This window comes from Ambystoma mexicanum, chromosome 8, assembly GCF_040938575.1.
Source record: "Ambystoma mexicanum isolate Mex_15411 chromosome 8, UKY_AmexF1_1, whole genome shotgun sequence".
Taxonomy (NCBI): domain Eukaryota; kingdom Metazoa; phylum Chordata; class Amphibia; order Caudata; family Ambystomatidae; genus Ambystoma; species Ambystoma mexicanum.
The window spans coordinates 1703903736-1703913455 of record NC_090929.1 but is presented as its reverse complement, the minus strand read 5'-3'; positions in this window follow the sequence as shown (position 1 = coordinate 1703913455).

The window sequence follows — 9720 nt, the reverse complement described above, 5'->3', positions numbered from 1 at the left end:
GAAGATGGCCCTACACATCTTCCAAAAACCCTTTGTGCAGTCCATGTAGAACTTGAGCGCTCTAGCCACCTCTAGCAAGTGCAAAGTTCTCTCAGCTGGCAACGAAGGCACCGGGAAGAATACAGATTCCACCAAGGACTCGTTTAGATGAAAGTCCAACGGCACCTTGGGCATTAAGGAGGGGTGCGTCCATAGAACCACCCTTGTCTTGTGGAATATCAAGTAAGATGGTTTACAAGAGAGGGCTTGGATCTCTCCCACTCGTTGTGCGGAGGTGATGGCCACAAGAAACACTGTTTTCCACAACAAAAATGTCAGTGGCACAAAATGCATAGGCTTGAACAGTGGACTCATGAGCCTAGTCAGCACCACATTGAGCTCCCACGTCGGGGCCAAAGTCCTTTGATGAACTCCATGACCAGGCGGTGTGACCATAACGACGACCGTCCCAGAGTTATGGTGTAGCAGGAGATAGCCGCCAGATGAACCTTGATGGAGGCATGAGCCAGCCCTGCTTTAGCCAGCGACAGCAAATACGGCAGCACCTACAGAGCCGTAATCCGTAGAGGGTCGATCGTCTGTGCACGGCACCAGATGGCGAACCTCTTTCACTTATGTCCGTAGCATTTCAGTGTATACGAAGCCCTGACCTTGGCAAGCACCTCCTTGCAGTCGGCCGGGATATTGTATCCTCCAAACTCTAGCGCTGCAAGATCCAGGCCTGCAAGTTCAGCGACCCTGGGTTGGGGGGCAGCATCGCGCCTCCTTCTCTGGCGAGATGATCTGCAGCCACCGGCAGCTTGACTGGAGGGGACGCTGACAAGTCCAGAAGGTCCAGGTACAATATCTGTCTCGGCCACACCAGACAGGACCATCCGAGTTGATAGACTAGTTGAAGAAGCAACAGAGGGAACGCATACAGAAACAGGTCGCCCCAGGGGAATGAGAATGCGTCCCCCATGCTCCCCGCCTGGGGAAACCTGCTGGCGAACCTCTGTCACTTGGTGTTCGTCGCTGTCGCAAACATCTGGGGATTGCGCCATCGACAGAACAGAAGATCTACTTGGTCTTGCCGAAGCTCCCACTCGTGGCAAGAGCGCAGCTCTCTGCTGTGGGAGTCGGCAATGGTGTTCACTCCTGCCAGATGAAACAGGATGCGGAACATCCCCTGGGCAACAGCCCAGTGCCATAGGTCCTGCATCTCTCTGGAGAGTGCTGGGGTATCTGGTGCCCCCCTCCCGCTTCCGGATGTAGAACATTGTGGTGGTGTTGTCCGTGAAGCTCCGTATCACCTTGCCCTTAAGGGACAGAAGGAAAGACTTGTGGGCCCAAACACTGCCTGCAGCTCCTGTACGTTGATATGCAACAACTTCTCCGGTAGCCAAAGGCCTCTTGCGTGGAGACTTCCGGTGTGCGTGCCCCAACCTTCCAGCGAGGAGTCCGTCGTGACTGAGGTGGTATCTGGAAGTCTGCGTCCTCGAAGCTTCCCGATACCCGAATCCAACGGGCGTCGAGGAACTCTTGCAGTGGCCACATCCGCAGCCTGCACAGTTGAACGAGGTATATGCATGACGACATCATGCCGATAAGGGACTTGATGGACCTTACCCTTGCAATCTTCAGGGTCAACAGCCGTTGTACCTTGCCCAGAATGGCCGCTATCCTCTCCTTCAACGGAGACGCCAGGCATGACATTGTGTTGAGTCGAAATCCCAGAAACAGTGCGTCTTGCGATGGCACCAAGCAAGATTTCGCATAGTTCACTGAGAAACCCAGCACTATCAGCAGCGGAACATTTTTCGCCATGTGTGCGACAGCGATCGCCATCGATTTCACTCGGATGAGCCAGTCGTCCAGGTAGGGGGTAAACGTGGATCCCTCGTAAATGCAGCCGCGCCGCCACTGGTGCCACGCACTTGGTCAAAAACCCTTGGCGCCAACTTCAATCCAAAGGGAAGGGCCTTTAACTGGTTATGTTGCCCTTGAATCACGAAGCGCAGAAACTTGCGGTGTCCCTGGTGAATGGACAGCATCCATGAAAGTAGGCAGCCTCCAAGTCCAGCAACAATAGGAAATCCCCTTCTTCCAGCTGTCCAAGCACGTGCTGAAGGGGTACCATCCAAAACTTCTGGGATCTTATGTACTTGTTCAGACGGCGGAGGGCTAGGATGGGCCTCCAGCCGCCAGTCTTCTTCTTGACAAGGAAGTACCAAGAGTACACTCCGGAGCCTCTTTGGAATGAGCTCCATCGCGCCCTTCTTCAGCATGGCCCGCACCTCCAGCAGAAGCTGAGGGACGTAGTTTTGCTGTCTGGCAACTGTTGCTATGTGAGGACACTCGTTGGAATTCCAGGGTGTCCATGGGCCAGAGCATCCAGCACCCAACCGTCGGTGGAGAATGGACTTCCACACGCTGATTAAGTTCGCCAGCCGGCCTCCCAACGGGGTGCGCGGGTGGGGCCGGACGTCACAGCCGGTTCAATCGTGCATCACCGTGGAGGCATCGCCTTGGGGCCCTTGGTGACAACGGCAACCTCCTCCAGACTTGCTGCAGCCCATATAGGCCTCCTGGTAGGACGAGGAGCTTCCTCCGAAGCCCATGAAGGAAATGTGGGATTGGCCCCCAGAAGTCCGAAAGGACTGCCGTCGCTGTTGAAGCGTGCCCAAGGCATGAGCCGTCTGTGTCCGCCTTGATGGCCTGAAGGGATTCGTCCACGGTCTTAAACAAATTATCCCGTTGAAGGGGGTCCAACACACTCGAAAGTTAACTTTCTTCAACCATCCTCGCCCGCGAAAGCAAACGCAAACGCTGTTGCCCATCTGGCAGAATCCTGTGTTGGCAATGTCCACTGGCCCTCCTGCAGGATCTCCAACACTTCCGCTCTCTTGTCATCAGGAAGGAGGTGAGCAATTTTAAACCAGAGCCCCCTATCATTGCGCACCACAATGGCAAAGGCATTGGCCGCCCTGATCTTCGTCGCCGCCAATGTGATGACTCGTCCAACTTCTTGCCCTTACTGTCCGGGCGGTGGCGGAAGAGGTCGTTGACGCAGCGAAGCCAGAAGATTTCTTCCTCGCTGCCACCGAGACAACCGAATCCGGGGAAGGCTGGGACCTCAAACATGTGGGTGCAGAGTCTGGCACACTGTACTTTTTGTACAGGTCTCTCTTCGCCGGGGCCGAGGACGGGTTCTTCATAAGGGACATCCCCTCATCCCAAATGTCGTCCAACAGAGGGAATCAACAGCAGTCTTCCTCTTTGCCTCACGGCGTTGGTACAGGAAACCCTCTTTTCCTCGGGGGTCAGCTGAAATGAGTCTGAGGCCTTAGAGATCACGGCATGGAACAAGCCTATCTCGTCGGGCGGTGAGGCTCTGGCCGGCAGAGACGGGAGGTCTAACCCGCCGTCGTCATCCGTGTGTGTTCCCGTCATGTCCATATCCTCCCTCGGTGGAGGTAAGGGGGGGCGACGGGTGAAAAGGCGGTGGAGGGTGAACGCTCCTCTTCTTGGTAGGGGGTGCCACTGATGGCCCCGGTGCCGCAGAATATTTCCGGGGCCACAGGATCTTTCGTCAGCCGAAGGGGCATCCTTGACCGAATTACCGAACACAAGGTGTGGAATGCCTGGAGAATGTCCACCGAAATGTCCGCTTGGGGTTGAGACGGTCGCCGAGGTCGCGGAAGTGGGAACAGAGGCAGCGGTGTAGGGTTCTCCAACTCCTCCACGGCCTGCTCCTCCTTGGTCTTGTCGCCACTCTAGATGCCTCCCTTGTCAGGGTCCTTCCCATAGGCCTTGGCCTCGACATTTTTCCAAAATGGTCAGGAGACTAGTAAGCGCCACCTAAGAAGACATGACCGTGCCCTGCAGGACTACCGTGCCCCCCCCCCTTCTTTTCAACCAGTGAAGACTGTTTCAGGGAGATGATGGGCATCGCCTTCTCCGGTGTCTTCTCTATGGGCTGAAACGATGATTCCCTCCTGGCAGGCAGCAAAACTCTCACCTTGGGGGCCGCACCCTGCTCACCCGTATCCGCAGCCTTCGCTAGGGACGCCACCACTCCTTCAATGGAAGGCTTCACCGGGTGAATCTGGGCCTGTACGACCTTGGTCAAGCTTGAGGCCTTCACCTTGGGGGGAGGGTCAGCGCCCCGCTCCCCTTGGCCTTCTCCGCCTGGCCCGTCCGGGGATTCTCCAGAAGCTTGCCGGGTGGTCCGACTTCCTCTTCTCTGCCGAACCTGAGCGTTGGCTTGTGGTTTAAGGTGCCAGAGACACTGAGCTCGCCCTGGCTGCCGGGGAGCCTGTCGCAACTGTGCTACTGTTGCCCGTGGACTCGCAGTGCTTAGCCTTATGTTGGGTCCCCGACGCCAGGGCGTCCTCAAAAGGACTTAGAAGACCGCTCAGTTTTCCTCTTGTGGCTGGGGGGAGGCATGCACCGATCCTTCACGGTGCAGGGGACTATCTCCTTGCAAAAGTTTTCCTCCACGTGCATTTGGTCTGAATGCAGGCAATAGAGGCACAGGGAAGCCCATCGTCCAGGTAGATGTTCTGTAGGCCACATCCTGAACAGAGGCATCAAGTCTTCCTTCTCCTGTGCCATGTCCACGCATGGTAGGCTTTGAAGAATCTTCACTCAAAGAAATTCAGCGCTTGAGGGGCGCTGGAAAATCCCAAAACGGGTCCCCGTTAATCGGATGATGGGGCGATGGAGCTTGAGGCTCGATTGACCGAAAAATAGAGTAAAACTCTGGAGAATTTTTTTTTTTAAAAAAGCACAAAACGCAGTAAAAAGCCCAAGTGCTAATCACGAGGACTCCCAACACTTGAACGTGTGGTAAAAATCTGAATATGGCTGCCAGAGGAGAGGCTTAGGTAGAGGGCATTCATTGGCTGGGGGCAGTATGACCCAGAGACCAGTGACTGGTTGTTATGAGAAGGACAGTTCAGAAGTGAAACTGATTTTTTCTTTACCTATGATTCCCAGCCTGATGACAGGGACTATTCATGAGCATGTGAATCCATGCCAGACCCCATGCAGAACTGTGTCAATGGAGTCTGAAGTTAATGTTTCGGTGTGTGACACAATGACTAAGACAGCCCTGACTGAAACTGACATGAATGCAGTGTAGTGTGCTGAAAGGCTGGGTGCTTATCCCAATCCACATTCTTTGTTATGGATATCTGGGTGGAGTGAATGGCCTGAATGCTTGTGAGCCCGATTGGCTGCCTGCATAAATGCCCTTCTGCGTGATTGGTTGACTGAGCCTGGCTCAGCCTAAGTGAACGGGAACCTATGAGTATAACGGGATCTCTCACTCACCAATTATTTTAGAAGCCGAAGCTTAAACAAGAAGCGGTTCCTTAAAGCCAAGCTCGAGAAGAGGTCTGCTGCTGCATTTCTTCTTGTAATCCAAAAGCTGCCGTGTTCTTCCAAGGAATGATCCAGAGAGGACCTGCGAAGGAGACCTCTCCCTGAGCTACGAGGGACCATCGTTCAAACTGCTACTGTTAATCTGAAGTACAGTGGATGCCAGTCCCGTTGCCTGCCATCTGGAAAGGGGTCTTCGGGAGTGCCCAGGCACTCAGAGTCAAAGAAGTGCACTGTGGTCACCCAGGGTCCAGAGGTGCATTACGTGACCCCTGAAAGACGCGTCTACTGCCCAGAAGAGGGTATACCCTGGCATCGTGCTGCTGGACACCCAGAGCTGCAAAATTTCCAAACTGCCCAAGACCATTTCAAGGGACATCCTTGCCATCATCACTGACCACTTCCCTGCTAGAAAGAGTCCAGAATCTGGGTGCAGGTCAGTCAGTGGGTTTCCCACCACCAGAAGCTAAAAGACATCGAAAGGGTCCAGACTGTTCGAGCCCACGTCGCCAAAAGCCATCCAGAGGTCCATGCAGCAGCACTGAAGAACGAAAAGGTGGAAAAACACAATATTCCAAACCCAACACCAAAAGTGACCTATGAACCTGTCATTGAAGGGTCCTAGGGGTCTTACTCATCTGACAAGCCTTTAAGGAGCCCACAGCAACTTTCATCTTCACATGAATTCTACAGTCAGAGACATAGTGGACCAAAGGAGTGCACCACAAAGAGTAATTGCACTTAGGAAAGTATTTGGTTCCATTCTTTGTGTGGACTCAGCACCCCAGTGGCTCCTTCTTCCAAGAAGGGGGGGGGGGGTAGGGTGTGTTCCATCCTTGGAGGGCATCATTGAGTGAAACCGAGAAACTGTCACTTTGCCTGCCAAGGCACCAACAGGTACTGTGCCACGGAAGAGTATCTTCTAGCCTCAGGAGTCGTCCAGGGGTCCCAGATTCGGTTTGGATCCTGTTCTCTTGTGGCCTCTCTGGTACTTTGGGTTGATAGAGCCTTTTAAAGAAACCAGAAGGTTATTGAACATTATTGGACTGGGCTGTAAACAACAAGATAAGTTACTCCCCAACTTTTCCATTGCAGGTTGCCCAGGTGTAGGGGTGGGGAATATCTCCACACAGAATTGTATATCTAGTCTAAAGAAAGTATTCTGCCACTTTTCACAACTAACCTGCCTTTCGCCCCTATTCAGTGCCGATACACATCACTTAGGAATTCATATGCCTATTTAAAACTCTGCAGTTAGTGCATTACTGAATTTCAGTATTGTGTGGTACCACCGAGTGTACATTTTTGCCATTCTTTGAATAATCATTTCCAAGTACAAAGTGTTATTATTTAAAAGTATATATATTCCTGAAATCACCCAACATAGTGTGTGGACATTCTTTGGGGGCTTGGGGACTCACTGTACTTAGGAACCTACATGCATCACCTCCTGAGAGCTTAAGGCCTGATTGCTCGTCCATAGCTAGCACTTGGAGAACCTTGTCTGGGTTGTTCTGTGCCTTTAACCTACTACCATATAGGGTGCAGAAGTAGAGATACACCCCTGCATTCTTTACAGACTTAGTATATTGTTAGTCCGTTGATGTTTATGCATCCATTGTAATTGCAGTTGTTTATTTGTGCCATGCCAAGTGCTTCAAGGCGAAAAGGGAGTAAGGGAAAAATAGTAGTCATTCTTAGACCTTGAAGTTTCCGAATGATCTAACAAAAAAGTAACTAGCGTACTGGCCCGACAGCATTTCAGCAAGTGCAAGAAGTGTAACAGGCGCAAACCAGATTAGAGAGGGAAGAGGGGGGGTAAATCGAGGCACAAGCCAGAGCTTATTAGGTCTAGTGTACAGACAGAGGTGCAAGGGAAGAGGAAACAAGTGCGCCCAGTTCAGCAGGACCCTGGGTTAAGTGCAGAGATGTTACCTCTCTCAAGGGGAACATATGCAATGAGATGGTTACACATCTAAGGGAACGAAAGCTGAAAGTGCAGCAGTGCTGGGCATAGTGCAGAAGCCCAGAGGCAAGTGCAAATACTGGTGGGGAAGCCTGGGACCTGTAAGGCTCTCGAGGTGAACCAGGCGACCAGGGGAGATATGGAGGAGTGAGGCTGGAAAGGAGGTTAGCAAGTGAGAGAAAAAGGGAGAGGAGGGAGGTCTTGAGGAGTTTCCGGAACTTAAGGAGTTCCAGCTCAATGCTGAGAGAGGCAGGGAGGTTGTTCCAGAGGGAGGCACCTGCAGAGGATAAAGATCTACCCCCAATTCTCTGCTTGGAATAACGGCTCACAGGCAGAGAGTTGGAGGAGGCCGAGCGGAGGGCTCTAGAAGGAGAGTATTTAGGAAGAGAGCGTTGTAGATGGTGCAGGCCCCAGAAAGCCTTGTGAACTATACAGAGGATCTTGAACTTGATCCTACCAGCCACAGAGAGCCAGTGGAGGAATTTCAGCACCAGAGAGATGCGGTCCATGTGCTTAAGGCCAAGGAAAAGCCTTGTAGTGCTGTTCTGGATGAGTTGTAGCAGGCAGTGTGTAGCAGTAGGAAGATCGAGAAAGCGGCTGCTGCAGTAGTCCAGCCTAGAGAACCAGGGCTCTGGAGACTGAGCCTTTGGGGGAAGGTGAGAAAAGGTAGAATACCTCTGAGTAGGTACAGCTGGTAGTGGGACTTTAGAGACGTCTGAGATGTCAGAAGGAGAGAGGAGTCAAAAAAGACCCCCAGGTTTTTTGGCTCACTAGCAGGTGAGGGCGCAGGGCCAAGGGAGGCAGGCCGGCTAATGGGAAATTGGGAAAGCGGGGGCAGGGGTCCCAATGAGGACGATCTCCGTCTTACTGGCATTGAGGCAGAGATTGTTAGCAGCACACCAAGACTGAATTGCGGACAGGCAGGAATGAGCGAGGAAGAAGAGGCTGCGGGTAGCCCAAGAGAGAGCTGTGTGCCATCTGCATAACACTGAAAGTTAGAGGTGATGGTAGAGATCAAGTGGGCCAGAGGTGTCATGTAGACATTGAAGAACCAGGGGGATAGGTTAGGTCCATGGGGGATGGCACACGTGGAGAGTGAAAGAAGACTTGTTGGAGTGATAAACAAACAGAATGTTTAAAATGGTGCGGGACGTGAACAGATACGCCAGAACCACACGGTTATGCTGCTGGTAGGCCACTTAAAATAAACTGAAAAGGTAAAAAGAGTATCATTGCAAAGATGAGAGAAAAATGTAGTACAAGAAGGAAACTGACCAATTAGGAAGGAGTAGCAATGATGTTGCCAATTACTTTGCAGTGACTGCAACAAAATAAGAAAAGGAATTGTCCATTTAATGACCTAGAATCTAACCATGGAATACAATGCCCAAGATAAGTTGGGGAATAAGGTGGCGTTTATCGCAATAGATATAGCATGCCATTATGAAATAAGGATTTAATGCACCCCGCTGTCATTTCATCCCAATATGCTTTCTACAGATTACATGGATGTTCTTGGAACACCATTCATGAAATGATACCATCAATACCATGTAGGTCATTTGAAACCATTTTTTTTTTAAACTGCAAGAGAAAAGCACACACCTGATGAACTCCTAGTTGAAACCTTGGCAACGGAAATAGAAAATTGATAATATTGCAAACTCAGTAAAAGCAAATGGACACCATCATGCACGCACACTGGGGTCACCGACTGGAAATACAGTGTAATGTGCAAAGGAACGCCTAATATGAATATATGAAAATAATGTACACATGTAAAAATAAACACATGTCACAGATATGCAGTAAACATCTATGATCAATAAATGACAACTAATGAAATATTGTTCCTTTTTATTTTTTCTCTAGTGTTGATATCAATGGTTTATTATTGACTTGTTGGGTGTTGTGTGCAGAACTGGTATCAACAGGGGAAAACATTGTTATGCAAAATATATGAAATTGAAGGATTGGAAATAACATGTCTATGCCCTGAAGCTCACCGCAAGTGAGCAATATTGTTGGTCAGAACCATGCAGTGAAACATGTTGGCATATGCAACAATGAGCTCTTCAGCAACGTAACCAAGGAAGGCATCACTATCCTTGGATAAGTCCACGCCCAGCAACATTTGTATTACTAAACACAAACTGCTGGCTCATTAACATAGAATCTGTGCTCACATTCAATTTCATGCAGTCTGGGTGAATTGGTTTATATACAAATTGACACATTGTCTGCGCTTGCTGCTTATGTTTTCCACCATTGCTAACCACGATGAAGCTGTGTTTTGACTGTGCTGTAAATCTGCCGATCCACTTCTCCATGATGACAATCACCACCACAACTACACAGCAGAACATTGCAGGGTAGTTTGGAATGAGCTG